Here is a 21879-nt window from a genome sequence, read left to right as displayed (position 1 = left end):
CAATGCCTGTTATCTGTGGAAGCCGAGACTGGCTGTTCCTCTGTCTGTGGACAGACACACTGACAGCTGCACACAGCACTTCGCAGGATCTGCATTGGGCCTTGAGTTTACTCCATCACCTCAGGGATGTGCAGAGAACAGTGTCTGCTAACGTCCTGCCTTCTTCTCTCTCCTTGCTTCCTTGCAATCACCTGGCATCCCTCAGCCACCACCAATGAACAAGGAACAGGGAGCCTGTATCCAGTGTGGTCTGTTTCATCCTTTGGGCTTAGGCAGTGCTCTGTCCCAAACTCCCCTCTGTTCCTTGTAGCCCTCCCTGAGGAGGCCGTGTGTCTCAAATGGGGAATGGGCACTTCATGGCAGGTGGCAGCCGGGAGAGGAACACTCTGGGCCCAGAATGGAGCCGTGAGGCTTCTCAGCCTTGGCTACACTTCCATCGTTTCTACCGCATCTGAGCCACTGCCTAGCCGGCCACTACCAGTTCTGCTTCGGTCACGCTACTTCTTGTCCTAGCGAGGTGTCCCCTACCTAAGTAGCATATTGCTCCTCAATCTGACCATGAGGGACCAGTGAAGCCAGAGAAAGTGGAAACCAGGCTTCCTTTCAATCCACAGGGCTTCCAGGTCCCACCCCTGGCTGCTGGGGAGGTGTCTGGGGTCACACCTGCTGGTGACAGCTCAGTTCACTGTCTAGTAGCACTAGAGTGGCTGAGGCCCGCCCTTCCTGTCTGCAAACCTCCCTCAGGCAAGTGGGTGCTTGGGTCCCCAGACAAGCCAGAGGGAGGACAGTAGTGTCCAGACTTTTACCTGTCATAGAAGCTGTCATGTGTGTAGTCTGCCACAGTCCTGTTACTTATGTGTGAAGGTGGCCATCCACCATATTCCAGGGGTCATGAGAGGTGAACCTGGGCCAGGGGCCCTCAGGAGGCCAAATGAGCAGTGAATGGCTGACAAGAAACCAATGTCTCTTTTAAATCTGTATCTTAGACCTCTGGGCCTGTTGGATTAAAGGGGAAATCCACAAAGCTGTGAGGTCACCTCCATTAGCAACCTGGGGATGCCCCATCTGCCCTTGCACCCCATCTTTCCAGGGGATGCCCCATCTGCCCTTGCACTCCATCTTTCCAGGGGATGCCCCATCTGCCCTTGTACCCCATCTTTCCTGGGGATGCCCTATCTGCCCTTGTACCCCATCTTTCCTGGGGATGCCCTATCTGCCCTTGTACCCCATCTTTCCTGGGGATGCCCCATCTGCCCTTGCACCCCACCCTCCGCACCTCATACAGGGCTGCTGTCAGCCCAGTTGTCACTGAATCTCTGTGGCTGTCCTCTTCCTTTCCCAAGACAACGCCTACTCAAAAAACGCAGTGGCCAAGGTGCAGGCACAGGCACCAAGACTTCCCCCAGGCCTGTGGGTCAGCAGCTGTCCACAGGGTTCCCCTTCCCTCTTCACAGGGTCCTCGTGAGAACACTGGCTAGGTCAACACTCTAAGCTCCTAACACTAAGCGGCAGCAGCCCACTGTGACTGCTTTCTCTTCAGCACACATCACACAGGGCTGCTGAGTGGGGACTCCTTCTGGACTGTCCTCCAGGCTCCTGCCTTCCCCCTTTGGTTGGGGGATACTTGAGCATGAGAATAGGGGTCCCAGGGGCACCAGCAATTTGACTTCTCTTCTATGGAACAGCTGCCATGTTGCCCTGCTTGAGAGTGGGGGTCTCCCAGGGCTGACTGCCAGTGTTCCTGATCTCACAGCGGAAGAGGACATCACAGAGAGATTCTAGATCAAGTTGCTGTACCAGCAGGCTAGACTGTACAGTGCTGAGGTGGGTTCTGAGTCTGGGTTTGTATGGGGGTCTGTGTTCCATTTGTAATGCCTGCCATAAATTAAAGGGGCAGTTGTTTTTGTTTTTTGTTTTTGAGAGAGTCTTGCTCTATAATCCAGACTGGCCAAGAGTTCACTGTGTAGGTCAGCCTGGTCTCCAACTCAGGGCAATCCTCCTGCCTCAGAGTGAGCTAATATGCCTAGCTTAAACTTTCTTCTAATAGGTAAGAATCCTTAGGGTAAAAGACCTCACTTTGTTCTCTCTCTCTCTCTCTCTCTCTCTCTCTCTCTCTCTCTCCTCCCCTCTCAAGCCAGTATGATTCAGGGTTTCAGGCTCCAGGACCACGACCGAGGAAGGGTGCAAGGGCAGACGGGGCATCCCCTGGAAAGATGGGGTGCAAGGGCAGATGGGGTATCCCCAGGAAAGATGGGGTGCAAGGGCAGATGGGGTATCCCCTGGAAATATGGGGTGCGAGGGCAGATGGGGCGTCCCCTGGAAAGATGGGGTGCAAGGGCAGATAGGGCATCCCCAGGAAAGATGGGGTGCAAGGGCAGATGGGGCATCCCCAGGAAAGATGGGGTGCAAGGGCAGATGGGGCATCCCCAGGAAAGATGGGGTGCAAGGGCAGATAGGGCATCCCCAGGAAAGATGGGGTGCAAGGGCAGATAGGGCATCCCCAGGAAAGATGGGGTGCAAGGGCAGATGGGGTATCCCCAGGAAAGATGGGGTGCAAGGGCAGATGGGGCATCCCCAGGAAAGATGGGGTGCAAGGGCAGATGGGGCATCCCCAGGAAAGATGGGGTGCAAGGGCAGATAGGGCATCCCCAGGAAAGATGGGGTGCAAGGGCAGATAGGGCATCCCCAGGAAAGATGGGGTGCAAGGGCAGATGGGGTATCCCCAGGAAAGATGGGGTGCAAGGGCAGATGGGGTATCCCCAGGAAAGATGGGGTGCAAGGGCAGATGGGGCATCCCCAGGGAGTCAGGAGTGCAGAGACCAAACCACACAGAAACACCTGGCCTGCTGCATCTGTCACCCTCACATCTCACTGAAGCCAAAAGTCTCTTCATGGCATGTGTGACAACCTCCAGGCTCAGAGAGGGGGATTAACTAGACTCAAATCACACAGCCAGGAAGCTGTGGGGGCAGGGTGAAAACTCCACCTAGGAGCTGGTGCTGCTGACCCCCTGGGAGCCCATGAGGGATACTGTGAGCAGAGGCACATCTAGGAGAAGAGCCCCGGTGAGCAGAGATTCCCTCAACAGAAGTTGGAGAAATGTAAGGTGAGGGGTCTTATTGCTGGAGGCAGCATACATACCTCAGGGATCGGATGATAGCCCTACCTGTGAAGCCCAGGGGTGACCCGACTGTGACCTAGCACCTCCTGGAGCCTTGACACACCCCTCTGAGCCATGCTGTGAGCCACATGGACCTGTAGTACAGCCTGGCACCTGACACTCACACCCTGATTTTACTGGTGTGGCCAGTGGTGACTATTATTGATTGCACATGGAAGTTTACTTTTCTTCTTTTTGTGCAGCTGGAGAGGGAGCTGAGCTCCTACTGGGTTTTCTGCACTGGGCTGTGGCCCCAGGTCCAGGAAGTTTACTTGCAGTCTATTTGGTTTCTCTTTCTTCCCTAAGAGTTCTGTCTTTGGGGCATCTCATGACTAAGACAGCTGTTCCTGGGTTGTCTGGGGCCCACCCACGCTTCCCTGGGGTCTAGAAGAGGCAGGAGAAGGGTCAAGTTTGTGGCTGGTCTTTTTCCATCTGTCTCCACAGTCAGCTTCAGGAGCCGTCACGTCTGCCGGGGCTGCTGATGGGAGAAGCAGGTGGGAGAGTAAGGCAGGGACAGATGTGGCTCCTGAGCCTCTGGGAAGAGTAGACACGCTGCCGCCTGGACACTGCCTCCCTGCTCCCCTCCCCCAATTGTCCTGCGATCTCAGGAGCACCCAACTTCACCCTCTGTCCTGGATTTTCAGAGACAATGATAACAACGGTTCTGAGGCTGGGGAGGGTTGACAGAGGACAGTGTATTCCTAAACCTCTGAGTCTCCTTCAAGTGCTGTCAGTAGCGGGGAGGGTCAGGTCACTTGGGTCACACAAGAACATCTTCTGGCTTCAGTGAGGTTTGTTTGTATCCCATGAGTCAGAAATTCACTCAAACAAAATTTGCATCCACAGTGGGGCACACCTGTCAATCCCAGCACTTGGGAAGCACTGGCAGGATGATCAGGAGCTCAAGGCTGTCCAGGTTATGAGAGACTGTCTCTCCAAATAGAAAACCAACCAAACAAAACACAGGGTCTAGAGAGATGGCTCAGCAGTTAAGAGCATTGGCTGCTCTTGTAGAGGCCCCAGGTTTGGTTTCCAGCACTCAGTTGGCAGCTTACAACCATCTGTAACTTCAGTTTAAAGGCAATCTGATGTCCTTCTCTGGCCTCTGTGGGCACCTGCACATACATGGTGTACATACACAAGCAAGCATACACACACACACACACACACACACTAAAAGAAAAATAAAACTTTAAAAAAAAATTAAGCTGGGCAGTGGTGGTGCACACCTTTAATCCCAGCACTTGGGAGGCAGAGGCAGGCTGATCTCTATAAGTTCAAGGCCAGCTTGGTCTACAAAGCGAGTTCCAGGAAAGACGCAAAGCTACACAGAGAAACCCTGTCTTGAAAACAAAACAAAACAAAACAAAACAAAACCCCAAAAAACAAAAAAAACAAAACAAAAACCCAACAACAACAACAAAAACCAAAACCAAAAACAAAAAAAACCCAAAAACTAAAACTAAAATTCGGACTAAAAAGGCTGCGTTCATCCCATGGAGCTACAGCCATTTCCTTGGGTTTGAGAAATCGTTCGAAGCCCAAACCTCGGTAGAGTCCATCAGAAGTTCTAGTTGGTTCGTGCAGCTGAGGGGTCCAGGGGTGGGGCGGGTGTGCTGGGTAGTTTAACTGTCACCTTGACACACTCATCCCAAGTCATCTGGGAAGAGAGTCAAGGTGAGTTATCCAGGTCAGGCTGGCCTGTGGGCATGTATGTGGGGAGGGTATTGATTGTTAATGATCCAGGAGGATCCAGCCCTAGGCAGAGAGGGTCCTAAGCATTGTGACCGAGGAGAAAGCTACCTGCGTGCCAACAAAGCAGGTCTCTGTGGCTGTTCTCTCCCTGCTCTCCACTGTGCCTGTGACATCCAGAGTTCCTGCAAAGCCTGGAGTTTAAACCAACTAAACCCTTTCTTCCTGGGCCGCTCCCCATCCGGGTGTTTGCCAAGCAACAGAAATGAAACAGTAGTGGGGGGGGGGCTCGATCAAGTCACTGGTAGCTCCCTGAAACCAGAGCCCCACAGCACTCCCCCCTGTTCTTTTCTTCCTTTCTTTTTCTTTTTCTTTTCTTTCTTTCTTTCTTTTTTTTTTTTAAGATTTATTTATTTATTATGTACACAGAGGAAGGCGCCAGATCTCATTACAGATGTTGTAATTGAACTCAGGACCTCTGGAAGAGCAGTCAGTGCTCTTAACCTCTGAGCCATCTCTCCAGCCCCACTCTCTCCCTTTCTACATATATCCCCCTGTGTGTCCCCAAACCCCGGGCCTTTGTCTCAAGAATGGACCAAGCTGGAATGCCCTTCCCTGTAACAAGTCTTTCTTTCTCCTGCCAGCTCCAAAATAATGACACAGAGACTTTTTACTAATTTTGAAAGCCTATAGCTTAGGCTTGTTCCTACTAGTCCTTATAACTTAAATTAACCCATTTATATTAATCTACATTCTGCCACGTGGCTCGTGGCTGTTACCTCTCTTCCTAAACATCCTGCTTGCTTTGTGTCTCCTGGCATCTCCATCATTCTCTTCCCAGAGTCCTCTCTGTCCCCAAAAGTCCTGTCTATACCACTTGTCTAGCTATTGGCCATTCAGCTTTTTATTACACCAATCACAGCAATGCATCTTCACACGGTGTACAAATATCCCACAACACTTTCCTGACTCCAGATTCACATTTCTGAGGAAGGAGGTTGATGTCCATCCAGGCTCTTCTTTTAGGAAGATGTTTGAGGCCAGTGAGTGCATTGTCCTGTTCAGTTGCTGGTGACCAGACTGGGTGGGGCATGTGCTCCTTCATAGTAGAGGCTTTGAGCAGGGGTACTGGCAGGTCAGTCACCCAAGACTCAGCCAACAAGTGCTCAAGGACCCCGAGATGCCACCTGCCTTGTCTTCTTCCTCGTTTGTAGGAAAAGTTTAAGCTTGGTTTGTTTAGAATGTTAATTTAGGGGCAGTGGTGGTGACACACACCTGTAATCCCAGCACTCAGGAGGCAGAAACTGGGGGAGCTCTGAGTTGGAGGCCAGCCTGGTCTACAGAGCAAGTTCCAGGACAGCCCGGGCTGCGTGGAGAAACTGTTTCAGAACAAAACAAACAGACAGAAAGAACACTGACAGTCCTAAGGTTTCTTTTCTTTTCTTTTCACTGTTTTGAGACATCCTTTCACTCTTTAGTTGAGGTTTGCCTCAAGCTCACAATGTAGCCCTGATTGGCCTGGAACTTGTGGCAATTCTCCTGCCTCAGTGTTGGGATTGCAGGCATGAGCTACCATGCCCAGCTCTCAGAGGTTTGTTTCTGGCTCACTCACAAGTGCCATTTAGACTCTGGTTCAGGAAATGTTTTAATCACTGTCCCCGAAAAGGCAGTCGATAACCACACGCCCATCATCACCAGGAGGGGCCGAGGGTCCATGTCAGATGGAGGTCAGCAGGCCAGCTTCTGCAAACAGCTGCATTCTTTTATTACTTCCACACCAGGAAAAAAGTTTGATCCTGTAACAGTGCACCCGCGTCATCAATTGGGCTGGAAGAACTTGTTTGGCTAAATTTAGAACCTGCAAGGTCAGGATAGATACATTAAGAGCCGAACTCTGAGTCTCGGAGACTCTTCCTGGTGAACTTGGCTATCAGGGCCCCAGAGTTCTTGAGTGCCATGTAGAATAGGACCTTGTCTCCTCTCCCTGACTGCTGTGGGGACTCTGCTGGGGAGTTTGGCTCCAACCCTTGCTCTGCTTTGCTTCAAAGAATGGAAAGCACAATAACATCTACTTATAGGACCCTGCCAGATTGGCCAGACATCTAGTGTGTGTGTGTGTGTGTGTGTGTGTGTGTGTGTGTGTGTGTGTGTGCATCTGCATCTGCATCTGCATCTTCCATGGCTCTTGTGGAAACCAGAGGACAACTTCAGAAATCAGTTCTTTCCTCCTACCAGGTCATCAGGCTTGGTGGCAATGCCTTTGCCCACTGAATCTTGCCAGCCTGACTTTCCTTTCTTTCTTTCTTTCTTTCTTTCTTTCTTTCTTTCTTTCTTTCTTTCTTTCTTTCTTTCTTTTTATTTTTTTAAGATTAATTTATTTTATTTTATGTGTCTGGGTGTTTTGTCTGCATGTAGGTCTGTGCACCCTGTGTGTGCAGTGCCTGCAGAGGCCAGAAGATGGCGTCAGATTCTCTAGAATTGGAGTTATGGATGGTTGTGAACCACCACCCCCCTGGGGGGGTGCTGAGAATCGAACCCAGGTTCCTTGCAAGAACAAGTGCTCTTAACCGCTGAGCCATCTTTCCAGTCCCACAGACCTTTCCTTCTGAGACAGGGTTTTGATAACAATGTGGTAGCCATGTCTTTGCCCATCCCCTTGCCCCAGGCTCCTGAGTGCTGAATTTCACTTATTTATTTACTTATTTAGTTAGTTTAGTTTTTCAAGACAGAGTTTCTCCGTGTAGCCCTGGCTGTCCGGGAACTCACTTTGTAGTCCAGGCTGGCCTCGAACTCACAGAGATCTGTCTGCCTCTGCCTCCTGAGTGCTGGGACTAAAGGCATGCACCATAACACGCAATGTGCTGATTAATGGATGTGTGAACTGGCCCTGGTTTTTACTTACTTCCCTATGCTTGTCTGTGTTTCTGTTTTGTTTTTCTTGTTTTTGAGATAGGGTCTTATTATGTAACCTGGAGTGGGCCCTAGACCAGGCTGGCCTCAAACTCACAGACTCACCTAACTCTGCCTTACAAGGGCTGTGGTTAAAAGCATATGTGGCCAAGCCCAGCTGTACCTTTTCCCCCTCAAACTTTGGGGGTAGGAGGAAAGGCCAGAAAGCGGTGCAGTGGGTCAGAATAGAAGGCAGGAGTAACAGTAACTGCTTCCCCACAGGCATCTGAGGACAGCTCTGCAGGGCCGTGGCTAAGCCACTCGGTTCGCAGCTCTTGTTCCTGGCTGCATGCTCTGGCTGTCCTTTAGCTGATTGCTTACTAGTGGGAGTGTGTGCTGTGGATGAACACACATACACACACACACACACACACACACACACACACACACACACTCATACAGCCCACGCAGACAAAGACCGGAGGCAGACAAAACCCAACCATAGCCAAAACTCTGTTAAATCGATGTGTGCTGTTACAGCCGCAGCTTTCCAAAAAGCAGAGCTCAGTGAAATAAATATTTTTCCTGTGAGAAGAGGCTGAATTCTGTGAGTTTAACAACCCAACTTGTTCCAGACTCGCTCCCAGCAGCTGGCGTCAGTGTGCCCATCTTGATGTACTTAAAGTGTCTGGGTGACCACAGCATCTTGTTTCCTTGCTTTCTCTCTCTCCACCATGTTTCAGGGGCACTGGGTGGGACGAGAGTTGCCCCTGGGGAGCGATTTCTAAGCTTTTTATGCTCCTCTCCATTTCTTGGGGTCCTGATTATCTTTTCCTGGTAAGTCTGCACTAATATTTTTCTTTTCAAGACATTTAGTGTCTCATGTGGTCCAGGCTGATCTCCACCTTGCTATGTTGCCCAGGATATCCTGAACGTCTAATCCTCCTGTCTCCACTTCCTGAATGCTAGGATCACAGGTGTGTGCCACCACACTGAGTACGCAATGCTGGAGATGGGATCCGGGGCTGTGAATGCTGGACAAGCATTCTACCAGCTGAGCCACATCTCCAACCTACCTCTGCTTCCTATTTAAAACAGAGGCTGGGGCAGGGGAGTGAGTCGGTGGGTAAAGTGGTCACCCCCGACGACCCATGTCTGATGGAATTCAATAGTAAAGGGAAGTTAAATTAGGGACACAGAACCAGTGCACACCTGTTGTCCCCGAACTGGCCTGAGTTCAAGGACAGCCAGGGCCATATAATGAGAGTCTGCCAAATGAAACAAAACAAACACACCAAAAAAATTAGGAACAGACAGCTGGGACAGGGTGGTGACATTTTTAGATAAGGGACAGGGAAGGCATCATGAGAAAGTGGCAGTTAGGTCACAGCCTTCGAGAGAGGCGGGAAGGTATTATCAGTGATTCACCATTCCCTGAGTCTCTTTCCCAAGGATCTTTCAGGCCTGATTGTGCTGGTTCGAAAGTCCCTTTGTGGCTACTGTGACATCAGATACCTATCTCCCCTTTAACAGAGGCTCTGGTGGCTGTGGGGTGTGCCGGGCTGTGTGTGCCGGGCTGTGGGGTGTGCCGGGCTGTGTGTGCCGGGCTGTGGGGTGTGCCCGGCTGTGTGTGCCGGGCTGTGGGGTGTGCCGGGCTGCGTGTCCTGAGCTGCTGACTCAGCAGTGACATGTAGCCTCCCAGGATACAATTAGCTTGGGAAAAGTGAGTTGACATAAAGGGTCATGTTGGCCTTTGACACAGGTAGTGCTAGACCCAGGACACTTGTGCGGGTACCGTGTGAGTGACAGTTGGAGCTCCCTCAGGTAGCCACAAATGTACAGGCTCAGGGGTGAAAGGCAGGGGGTGGCCAGTACCCCCTGACAGGGTGGCTGATGGGTAGCTGTGCCCCTGCCCTGACAGGACAAGGAGGCCTGCCCACGGAGGCTGCCTCTGGGGCTCATTTCTGCTGAGTTTGGACTGCCACAGGCGGAAGCTCGTGCCTGAGCATGGTGGCCCCCAATAGGAATCTGGGTAATCAAGATGCTGAGGCAGGAGGATTACTGAGAGTATGAGGCTAGGCTAGGTCTGCAGAGTGAGACCCCTTCTCCAAAGACAAAGGGGAGTGGGAAGAGAATCATGCAGCCCATTACAGATGGAAAAGCACCATTTGCTGAGACAGGGGTAAAAGGTCAGGGGGCACAAGGTCAAGGGTGAAAGGTAAGGAATCAAAGTCACTGCTACAAGGTCAGGGGAACAAAGTTAGAGGGTATAAAATAACAGTTAAGGCTGGAGAGATGGCTCAGAGGTTAAGAACACCGACTGCTCTTCCAGAGGTCCTGAGTTCAATTCCCAGCAACCACATGGTGGCTTACAACCATCTGTAATGAGATCTGGCTCCCTCTTCTGTATACATAATAAAATAAATAAATCTTAAAAAAAAAAAGAAGAAAGAGTTAAACTTTTTGTTTTGTTTCATTCAAGATGGGGTTTCTTTGTGTAGCCCTAGTTGTACTGGAACTTGCTCTGTAGACCAGGCTGGCCTCGAACTCACAGAGATCCACCTGCCTCTGCCTCCAAAGTGCTCAGATTAAAAGCATGCACCACCTGGCTTACATTAAACATTTTAAAAAGAAACCCCCACTAGAAAAAAACCCACCTTTGTTAAAAAATGGAAATGTAGGGGCTGGAGAGATGGCTCAGAGGTTAAGAGCACTGACTGTTCTTCCAGAAGTCCTGAGTTCAATTCCCAGCAACCACATGGTGGCTCACAACCATCTGTAATGAGATCTGGCGCCCTTTTCTGTGTACATAATAAATAAATACATCTTCAAAAAAATGGGAATGTAATTCATCTGACCTTTGCCTTTCTACAGCACACACCGATTGGTTAGTACGCTCATAGAGCTGGACCACTGTCATCATGTGGTTCCAGAATGTCTTCATCACCCATTGATACTCTCACCTCCACAACCTCTTACAGTCTGTCTTGTTTCTTCCTCCTTGTTCCCAGACATCACTCACCTTTTTCTGTCCCCATGCTGGGGGCCTGTCATGTAAACATGTGACCAGCTGCCTTTTGTATCTGCTTCCAGTGCTCAGGGTTCCCCCACCATTTGGGTCACAGGTTTCAATACTTGCTGCCTCAATGGGTGCAGAGCCTTTGGGGGTGTCGGGGTGGGCTGGCAGAAGTAGCTCCCTCAGGGTAAGGCTTGAAGGTTACAGCCTGCCCTTGTGTGATCCACCAAGATGTGAACAAGGTACACAGCAAGCTCCTGCCACCATGGACCGGACCCTTCAGCCACCATGATGGACTGTACCAAACCGTGATCAGTCTCCCACTGATCCTGGTGTACTGATTCAACTAGGCTGACTGGCCAGGGAGCTCTAGGGACCCATCTGTCTCTTCCTCTCCAGCACTGGGATCCCAGAGTGCCTTGGACTCAGCTTTTTATGTGGGTGCTGTGGATCCAAGCTAGGGCAACAGGAACTCCACTGACAGCCATGTCCCCCCCACTCCTGTGAGTCCTGCTCTAGCACCTCTTGCTGTTTATTCCTTTACATGACTGAATCATGAGTGTAGACAGTCTACACTGGCTTATCCCTCTACAGCTAGAGACTGTTAGTGTCCTTTTCTTCTTGGAGGCTGTGGACATGTGTTTCTCTTTGGCGTTTCCCTACTGGGGTTGCTGGGTCACACTGTTGCTCTGAGTTGCCTGGGCTCCAGCGCTGGCCCAGCTTTTGTCTCTCCAGAGGTGTCTTGGGATTCTTATGGCTCCGCATCCTCAAAGCACTGGGCTATACTTAAACATGGATGGGCCTGGTGATTGCTGGGAGAAAGAGAAGTCAGAAGACTTGAAGTGTGAAACCTGGAAGAATTTGGGAGGGGCCTGAGGAGACTGAATGCAGGAAAGAGCTGGGAGACTGGACTGCTCCACATGTCCCCGGGTCAGCTTCTTCCTCCAGGGGCCTCAGATAGGCCACAGCAGTCTAAGGAGGTTTGGCTGCGGAATGCATTGAATTCCATTGTTCTAAGGAAAGCCAGTGCAAAGGGGTCAGAGATGGACACTGGGCTTGGGCCACATTGGATGGACTCTGAGTGGTGCTGATCTTGTCTGCTCACTCAGAACACCACAACACTGTTTTCCACAGGAGGGGTGTGTCCTGCTTCCCTGTTAGACTGTGGCTCCCTGTGTGGGCAGTCATGCCTGGCTCTGATCCCACATGACCTTCCCAGGTGGTTTTTAATTTTTTTTAAAATTTATTTTATGTGCATGTGTGTTTTGTTTTGGTTTGGTTGTTTGCCTGCATGTATACCAAATACATACCTATTGCCCCTGGAGGCCAGAAGAGGGAATCAGATCCTTTGAAACTGGAGTTACAGGCGGTCCTGAGCCACTGTGCAGGTCCTGGGAACCAAACCCAGATCCTCTGGAAGAACAGTGAGCACTCTTAGTTGATGAACCATCTAACCAGCCCCTGAGCAGAGCTCTTGAATTACATCTATACTTGTTGGCTTTTAGGCTGGCCTACTATTGGGGTTCACCACACCCTCGGCAGGGGGTCCTGAAGTGTAGGAGTGGGGAAATTGAGCTGAGCACAAGCAAGCATGCATGTATCCCATGTATCCTCTGTGTTCCTGACAGGATGGGCTGTGACTAGCTGTTCAAAGTTCCTGCCTTGATGTCCCCACATTGATGGGCTGTAACCTGGAATTGTAAGTCAAGCAAACCCTTTCTTCCCTAAGTTGCTTTTGGTCAAGGTGTCCTGCTTGTCACAGGAGCAGAAATGAAACATCTTCGTAGTGATCCGTCTCCATAGTGATCCGTCTCCATAGTGATCCGTCTCTGTCGTGATCTGTCTCTGTAGTGATCTGTCTCTGTAGTGGTCTCCATCTCCAGGGTCCCTCTTCAGCTTCTGGCGGTTCCCATATCCTTGACAGGTGCCCCGGGGCTTCAAGGTCACTGATGGGGAGGCTGCCTCCTGAAGTCCCTCTCCCTGTATCGAGGTTCAAGAGTCCCAACCTCAGAGCCACCAGGGAGAGGTATAGAGAGCCAGGTCATGGGTGGTTTCCGTGTTGTGTCTGGAAGGGAGGGTCTCAGGCACAGAACTGAGCACAGCAGCGAGGACCAGGGACTTCTTTTACTTGCTCAGAACTCTGCAGACTCAGATGAGCTCCACACCTGCTACACTGGGGACCTGGTACCTTGAGTGTCTGTGTCACCCTGAGGTTCCGGCTAATGAATGGATGTCCTCACCCCCTAGGATGGCCACAGGGCTAGGACAGGGGCTCTTCGGAGGTGATTAGGGCTAGAGGGTGGAGTCTCCCTGAATGGAACCAGTGCCACGAAAAAAGAGGTCCCAGCAAGATGCCTCCAACCTTGCTGATTGATTGATTGATCGATCGATCAATCGATCGATCAGGAGGACTGCATGGATTGGTGCAGTTCCCTAGCCTATCACATGGCCAGCGATGATATGCACAAAGTAAGGTGACACGTTGAAAATGATTTTACTTTCCTTTCCCCACATGTTGCAAATGCTTTTTCCTGGGATTTATTCTTTCCTTAAATATTTTATTTACTTTTATTTTCGATGTCTTGAGTGTTTTGGCTGCATGTATGTATGTGCTCAGGCTAGTCTGGAACTCATTATATGGTTGAAGATGACTTTGAAATTCTAATCCCCCGGCCTCCACTTCCATTGTACTGGAATTCCAGGCATGAGTCTGGGTTTGGTGTGTGCATACACGTGTGTGTATAGTCATGTGGAGGCCATTGGTCTTGCCTCAGCTGTCCCCTTGATTTATGAGACAGTGTATCTTTTTGGCCTGGGACTCACTGGTTAGACTAGGCTGGGTGACCACAAAGATCCAGTGAGCAGGTCTCCACTTTCTTAGCATCCGGATTATAAGCACACTGCCACCGTGCCTGGCTTTTTGTTGTTGTTGTTGTTGTTGTTTTTCGAGACAGGGTTTCTCTGTGTAGCTTTGTGCTTTTCCTGGAACTCACTCTGTAGACCAGGCTGGCCTCGAACTCACAGAGATCTGCCTGGCTGAGTCCTGGGATCAAAGGCATGCGCCACCACTGCCCGGCTTTTTTTTTTTTTTTAAACATGGATTCTAGGAATCAAATTCAGGTCTTCAGGAGTACGTAACCCACTGAACCATCTCTCCAACCTCCCCCCTTCACCCCCCCATCCCCTACCATGTAGCCCCTCCTGGCCGGCTTCTATCCTTCTGCTTCAGCCTCTCAAGTGCTGGGATTACGCGCATGCACCACCACACTGGTTCCTCTGGAGAATTCTTTCATTGTCTTTCCACCACTTGACAAGCACGTGAGCCCAAATGCCGCTCTTTCCCACACAGAACCCACCACACTGGGGTCTGGTCCATGGGCTTCCTCCATGGCTGTAAAACAGAAGCCTCCTTGGTTCAAGATGCGTCCAGCCTGGGATGCTCCAGCCTTGAGAGGCTGTGACCGAGTCTTGGCTGTGGTGAGGAGTGGTGAGGCTATGCCTCTGTCCTCAGTTCACCTTCTAGGAGCATGGCTCTCACAGGCAGCCGGAGTGAGCTACTGGGGCCCAGATAGGCAGGCTCCTAGCCAGCGCTCTTGGCACCCACAGCAACCCTGCCTCCCATTAGAAGCCAGGCCCTCAGTGCTCTCTCTGGAAGGAAAGGATCCACCTCCTGCCAGTAGAGGGTCTTGAGGGCGCTCATCCCTGGAAACTCATCCACTGGTGGCCAGACTCCAGCTCAGCTCAGCATTTGCTGGAACTGCCACTAGGCCCAGGGGATCCACCTCCTTAGACAGGAAAAGCAACAGAGTCCAGGGTACAGGATCAGAACAGCATGTGGTCAGAAGGACTGGTGTGTGTGTGTGTGTGTGTGTGTGTGTGTGTGTGTGTGTGTGTGTATGTTGGCTTGGGTGGGTGCTGGCCTAAGCAAGGGTCCGTACTTGCCAAAGGGGACCATAGAACAGCTCAGTGATCACACATCTGTGTGCAGCACATGCCAGTGCTGGCACGTGGCTGCTTAGCTCCAACTCTCCCATCCTGTGTTTTTATATTCAGCGAACTGAAACATGCTCCCTTCTAATCCCTTTATTTGCTCCTTTATCCTTCTTCCTTTTCTTTTAATTGGGGCTTTTTGTTGATGTTTGTTTTGGGACAGGTCTCGAATAGCCCAGGCTGGCCTTGAATTCACTATGTAGCTCAGGCAGGCCTTGAATTCCTGACCCTACTCTACAAGTGTGTGCCACAGGCCTAGCTACTGCTAAGTATTGAGTCTAGGGTCTCGTGCATGCTAGGCATTATACCACTACGGTGGTGGTGCACACTTTTAACCCAGCACTTGGGAGGCAGAGGCAGGAAGAGCTCTGTGAGTTTAAGGCCAGCCTGGTCTACAGAGTGATTTCCAGGACAGCCAGGGCTACACAGAGAAATCCTGTCTTGAAAAACCAAAGCCAAAAACAGAGAGAGAGAGAGAGAAAGAGAGAGAGAGGGAGAGAGAGAGAGAGAGATACCGGCTCCCACTTTTTAATTTTTATTCTGGAACAGGGTCTTCCTACATTTCCCACACTGTTGAACTTGGAATCCTCTTGCCTCAGCCTCCAGAGTAGCTTGGATTATAGGCTGGGCTACCAGACTCAGTCTGACTTATTAATTTGTTGTTTGAGACGTCTCACTCTATAGCTCAGCCTGGCCCCAAACTCATGAAAATCCTTCTGCCTCAGCCTCTGAAGTAATGGGATCATAGAAGTGAGTGTGTATACCCAGGACTTCATTTATTATCGTGTGTGTAGACGAATGTATATGCACACACAACATGGTTTACTTAGTGAGTTCCAGGCCAGCTGTGACTTTATAGTAAGATCTTATCTAAACACCAAACCAAACCAAACCAAACCAAACCAAACCAAAACCCCCTTAAGTCTCCTCAGACCACTCCTTTCCTCTCCTCCCTACTCAGATGCCGTTCTTCATTTTCCCTGAAGCTTTGCTGATGCAGGCTCCTGGCTGGGAGTCACTGTGGAAGGTTTTCCTGTGACCCAGGAGTCTCCTGGCAGCCCATAGTGGGTGAGGGGGTCATTGGCTGTCTTCAAAGAGCCCCAAATTCTAGTTTGTTCCCAGATGTCACAGTAACTCAAAATTTAGTAAGATGGCTGAGGAGATGGCATGGCAGGTTAGCACATACAAGTGTGAGGAGCCTGGCTTGGAGCCTCAGAATCCAAGTTAAGTCAGATATGGCAGGGTACACCGTCATCTCATACACAGAGGTGGTGAGACCCTGTCTCAAATGGAGTGGGAGACTGGAGCCTGAGCTGCTCTTTGACCTCCACACCCTCTTGTACACACACACACACACACACACACACACACACACACACACAGAGTACACTCTGTCTCTCCTGATGGCATCTGCCTCTTCCAGTAGCTGGCTGTTTCTCTGAGAGCAAACCTTCATCCTCTGCTGATTCCATTCAGCTGCGATACATTCCCAACCAAACTACCTCCCCTGAGACCCAGGCAAGAATGTTTGGCAAACAGGGGACTAATGATAAACAGTTCATGGTCCACACTCTAGCATCAGCCTAGAATGTTCTGCAATACTTTGGAAATCCCACGATTATGATCTCAGTCCAAGCTGCTCAGCCACACACATCTGTCCCATGCTTGGGACCCACCGACCTTGCTGGGAACAGAGAGCCTCACCCTCCTTTGGGTGGGCAGCCATCCCTGCTGGTGAAGCAAGGATGCAATACTAAAGGTGACCAGTAGGGGTCTCCCTTGATGGAAAAGAGGTTTGTGTTGGCAGGGCTGGAGAGATAGCCAGAGTGCTTGCCCAGCAGATGTAAGGTTCTAGGTTCCATCTCCTGCACTCCAAAAACAACACCCACTCCTACATTGGGAGAGAACGCTGGGTTGTAGAAAATATTCTGTCCCTTTGGGAGGAAATCCCCCTGTTGAGGAGGTGAGTCGACCATCTGGCATAATCTCTGAGAAAAGAAATGGAAGACATCTCTGTCCCTGCTTCCCAGCGCCCATGTGCTGCAGGCCAGGGCGGCTCTTGGGCTAGGACCCAGGTCCTGGACCAGCCTCTGTCCCTCCAGGAGCCAAGATGAGAGAGAAACATCTAACTGGACTTGAAAACCAGAGCAAGCTATCTGCAGCTCTCTCGTGACATGTTTATTGTGGAGCAACCAGATGGCTCGTCTCTGGTTGAACCCTTGACCACTTCCTGGGCTGTGAACAGTCTTGGCCAGCAAACAAGCAGGCTGGCTGTGGAGCCCTGGGCTCTGAAGTGTGGGGAAGTGGAGCACTGGGGCTGGAGAGCAGATGATGGCTGGGGCAGGGGAGTGGGGACGGAGGTCATTGTCCACCTTGAGCCCCTAGCACAAACTTACTCAGAGGGTACCTCTTCAGGCTGGGTGGGGATGAGTGCCCACAGGCTGAGTCCTGCTGGCCTCACAGTGGCCTGTGTCTGCAGAAATGGTTGTCTTAGGTCAATTTTTGCCTTACTGTGACAGGAACTGGGGGTAACTTCATATGTGGGGATGTGTGCGTGCATGTGCGTGCATGCTCATATATGAATTCAGGCATGCACACAGCCCATGTGTAGAGGTCAGAAGACAACTTCAAACGTGTTGTTCCTCACCTTCCACCTTGTTTGAGACAGGTTCTCTTTGTTCTTCCTTGCTGTGTGTGCCCTTGGCTTCTGAACTCCCGGGGATTCGCCTGTCTCTGCAGTCCACCTCACTAGAAACACTGGGAGAGCAGATGCTGCTCTAGCCAGATTTATGTGGGTTCTGAGGATCTGGGCTCAGGTCCCCACAGAGCACAGAGCACACCATATGCACTGAGCCATCTCCCCAGGCTGAGTGACTTGATTTGAGAAGCAGACATAGGGTGGTAGGCACTGAGTTCTTGACTGGCCTGTCCAGTTCCTCCATGAGTCACTGTAGAACCTGGCCTTTTGGGGACAGTGGCCAGCCTGATTTCTCAAGCTTTCTCCTCCTCTTCCTCCTCCTCCTCCTCCTCTTCCTCTTCCTCCTCTCCTCCTCCTCTTCCTTCTCTTCCTCCTCTCCTCCTCTTCCTCCTCCTCCTCCTCTTTCTTCTTCTTCTATTCTTCTTTTTCCTTCTTTGATTCTTTGAAATGAGGTTGCAGGTAACCCAGGCTGATCTCAAATTTACTGTGTATCTGAGGATGGTCTGGAAGTTCCCACCTGTCTTTGCCTCACAAGTGCAAGGATCATAGGCAGGTGTGCATTACCACATCTGGCTTGCAAAATTCTTATAATAAGAAATACCTAATCAGCTGGGCAGTGATGGTGCATGTCTTTGATACCAGCACTCGGGAGGCAGAGGCAGGTGGATCTCTGTGAGTTCAAGGCCAGCCTTATATACAGAGCTAGTTCCAGGACAGCCAGGGTTACACAAAGAAACCTTGTCTTAAAAAACAAACAACAAACAAAAAAACCTAACCAAAGCTAGGTGTGATGTCACAGGCTGTTGGTCCCAGCACTTGGAAGACAAGGGCAGTTGGATCCCTGTGAGTTGGATTCCAGGTCGGTCTACAAAGTGGTTCCAGGATAAGTAGGGGCTGTGCAGAAAGACCCTGTTTCAAAAAGGAAAAAAAGGGGCCAGGTGGTGGCGGTGCACGCCTTCAATCCCAGCACGCAGGTGGTAGACACAGGTGGATCTTTGTTAGTTCGAGACCAGCCTGGTCTACAAAGCCCATTTCAGGACAGCCAGGGCTGTTATACAGAGAAACTCAGTTTTGAAAAATCAACCAACCAACCAACAAACAAACAAACAAACACCCCCTCCAAAGAAAGGGGGGAAGAAAAGAAATACTTAGTCAATATACTTTATATATTAATATATTAAACCAATTAATATCTCCCTGCCATGAGCTCTTTCTGCATAAACCCATGTTGTCCCACCTCATGCCTTGACAAAACTGGGGGGGGGGGCATGATTATTTCTTTGCATAGGAAAAGACTAGAAGAATTGTACTTTTTATTTATTTATTTATTTATTAGAAAAAACAGATGTAAAATATCACATTCTTAGTGTCAAAAATATTCCTTGGGAATTTTTGAAAAAGCAGTGTCTTATTTTGCATGCAGCTACGTGTCACTGTACTGAGATAACCCTAAGTCCAGGGTTTAATTTTTTCCAGTTGTTATTACTGCACACATGGCACACATGCATGGTATGTGTGTGGAGGTCAGAGGACAACTTCGTGGAGTCAGTTCTCCCCTTCCTTTAGGTGAGTTCTGGGGTGACATTCAGGTCTTCAGGCATGGGCAGCAAGCACCTTTCCCCTTGAGCCGTCTTTCCTGGCCACATCCAAGGCTTTCCTTTGTTTTTTTGTTTTTTGTTTGTTTGTTTTGTTTTGTTTTTTTGATACTGGGGATGGAACCCAGAAGCTGGCAGATTCCAGACAGTATGCTGAGCTGCACTCAACCCTAGTTTGGTTAATTTTTAATCACTCTTCTGCTCCTGTTTGTGGCCCGACACTTAAAGCTTAAGGGAGGGAGCCCAGTGTGGTGGCACACACCTTCAATCCCAGCACTCCTGAGGCAGGGGCAGGCAGATATCTGTGAGTTGAAGGCCAGCCTGCTCTACATAGCAAGCTCCAAGACAGCCAGGACTACAGAGAGTGACCCTTTCTCAAAAACGACAACAACAAAAAACAAAACAAAACAAGCCAGGTGGCGGTGGTGCAGGCCTTTAATCCCAGCACTCAGGAGGCAGAGCCAGGCGGATCTCTGCGAGTTTGGGCCTAGCCTGGTCTACACAGGGAGTTCATTCCAGGACAGCCAGGGCTGTCTGGAAAAACCAACAAAACAAAACAGATAACATATCAGGGGTCGGGGATGGGCCTGGAGAGCTGCCCCCACCCCCACCCCCCCACCCCCCGCCCCAAAGAGAAATGGCTGTATTAGAGGATCCGGGTTCTATTTCCAGCAACCACATGATGGCTCAGCAACTTCAGTTCCCAGGGATCTGATGTCTTCTTCTGACCTCTGTGGACACCAAGCATGAACAGTACACAGAAAAGAAAAAAGTAAAACACTCATACATGTGAAATAGAAATAAGTTTAAAGGCTGGGGATGGAAAGCTGGCCTCTCTCTGCTCCAGTGCGCACCCTGGAGGTGTCTCCTGGGATTTCCACCTGGGGCGATAATACCCTGCTGGAAACTGCTTTCCAAGCAACAGAACTTATAAACACCACCACCTTATCATGGTCACCGAGGAGGGTGTGACAGCGGTGTGCATCACAGGCTGGGGACCATTACTTGGGGAGCTACGATGATTTCCTGTTCAGACTGCCTGGAAGCCTCTTGCCCAGATTGGGTGGATGGTTTTAATCTATATTTTCTGTTGTTTTGCTTTCTATTTTATGACACTTTTTCTTGTTTATATTTGCGGAACTGGGACTGGAATCCAGGGCCTTTCGTATGTTTCTCAAGCACTCTGCCTCTGAGCTACATCCCAGCTACAGCAGTGTCTAAAGTCGCATTGGCTACGGGATGGCCCAGGATGAGGTGGTGACAGATTGTCTGGGTAGAGTGGGCTGGAAGAGGTGGACGCTGGTGTGTCTGAGAAGAGGGGACTTTCCAGACGTGATCTCTCGCAAGGGACAGGAGGTGGGACACTGCTGGCTGAAAAGTTGCAGGGAGATGTAGGTTTTGCCAGGGCACTCTGCCTCTGAGGTCCACTGGGGAGAAGCTTGTCCCCTCTAAAACACGGGAGGGACCAAGGGGGAGCTTGGTCACATGTGGTTTATTTGTTTGTTTGTTTATGTATTTATTTATCGAGACAGGATTTCTCTGTGTAGTTTTGGTGTCTGTCCTGGATCTTGCCCTATAGATCAGGCTGGCCTCGAACTCACAGAGATCCACCTGGCTCTGCCTCCTGAATGCTAGGATTAAAGGCATGTGCCACCACCGCCAGGCCACATGTGTCTTATTAAGGCATGTTCATGTTCACATGGCTATGTTTGCACCTATGCTCCTCTCTTTCTGTGTGTGTGTGTGTGTATGTGTGTGTGTATGTGTGTGTATGTGTGTGTGTGTATGTGTGTGCGTGTGTGCACGCACAAATGGGAGGCCAGACCTTAGAAGTCTTCCTCAAGCTGGGTGGTGGTGGCGCACACCTTTAATTCCAGCACTTGGGAGGCAGGTGGATCTCTGTGAGTACAAGGCCAGTCTGGTCTACAAAGTGAGTTCCAGGACAATCAAGGCTACACAGAGAAACCCTGTCTCAGTGCCCCCCTCTCCGCCACAAAAAAAGAAGTCTTCCTCAATGTCTCTTCATTATGGCAGTGAGGACTAAACCTTCATGTATGCAAGACAAGCACTCTACCACAGAGCTACTACGCCACTCCACTCAACATCTTTAATCCGAACACTTCCTTCTGGGGTCAGCCATCCCCCTACATGGTACTCCAAGTATCACATGCTTTTCCTCTTCAGGGCCAAGTATGGGCTGGCCTTTCCCCTCTCCCATATTTGGCCATCAATGGCTGTACTCATATTCTGTAAAGTGGGCAAGGTGCTGTGGTAGATATTGGGGACCCACCTGTCTACCCACAGTATGGGCCCTTAGTGGGTCTGTGAGTTTTGAGAGTCAAGGGTTGGGCACAGGCTGAGCAGGGCAGGAAGGTGTCAGTGCTGGGGACTGTGCTGGGCAGAGAGAACCTTGGTCCTTTCTCCCCATGACTGCCATCCTGGAGGGCAACAGAGCCAGGGGCCAGGCTGGGACAGGACCTGTGCTCTGCTCTAGCTGAGGCCTGTATTTAACACCTGTTAGACACAAACACACAGGCAGTCTGCTCTAAAGAGAGGTTTCCTTAAAATAATTCGGCAGCCGGGTGTGGTGGCACATGCTTGCCACCTCAGCATCCAGGAGCCAGCAGCAAGTTAGAGGCCAGCAGGAGCTGCATAGCAAGACCTTGGGTCAAAAACATAACCCCGACAAAATCAAACCGCTGCCACCCTAAAATTCAACAAAACCACCAACAAAGCCAGGCTTTCTCTCTGGGAGCTTGGTCCCCAGAAGCTAGGCTTAGCAGCAGGCAGCGTAACCCTAATTCTGACACGGCAGAGACAGGAAGATTTCTGGGGTTCA

At 50.5% G+C, this 21879-nt stretch overlaps 1 protein-coding gene across 3 annotated transcripts in view; it reads left to right on the top strand.

Annotated features, from left to right (window-relative positions):
- The window catches only part of Ripor3 (RIPOR family member 3), a 72206-nt gene that overhangs the window by 15230 nt on the left and 35097 nt on the right, over nucleotides 1-21879 (top strand). The gene's annotated exons all lie outside the window — the stretch shown is intronic.

This window comes from Onychomys torridus, chromosome 4, assembly GCF_903995425.1.
Source record: "Onychomys torridus chromosome 4, mOncTor1.1, whole genome shotgun sequence".
In the NCBI taxonomy this organism is placed as follows: Eukaryota; Metazoa; Chordata; class Mammalia; order Rodentia; family Cricetidae; genus Onychomys; species Onychomys torridus.
This window is presented reverse-complemented; position numbering and strand designations above follow the sequence as displayed.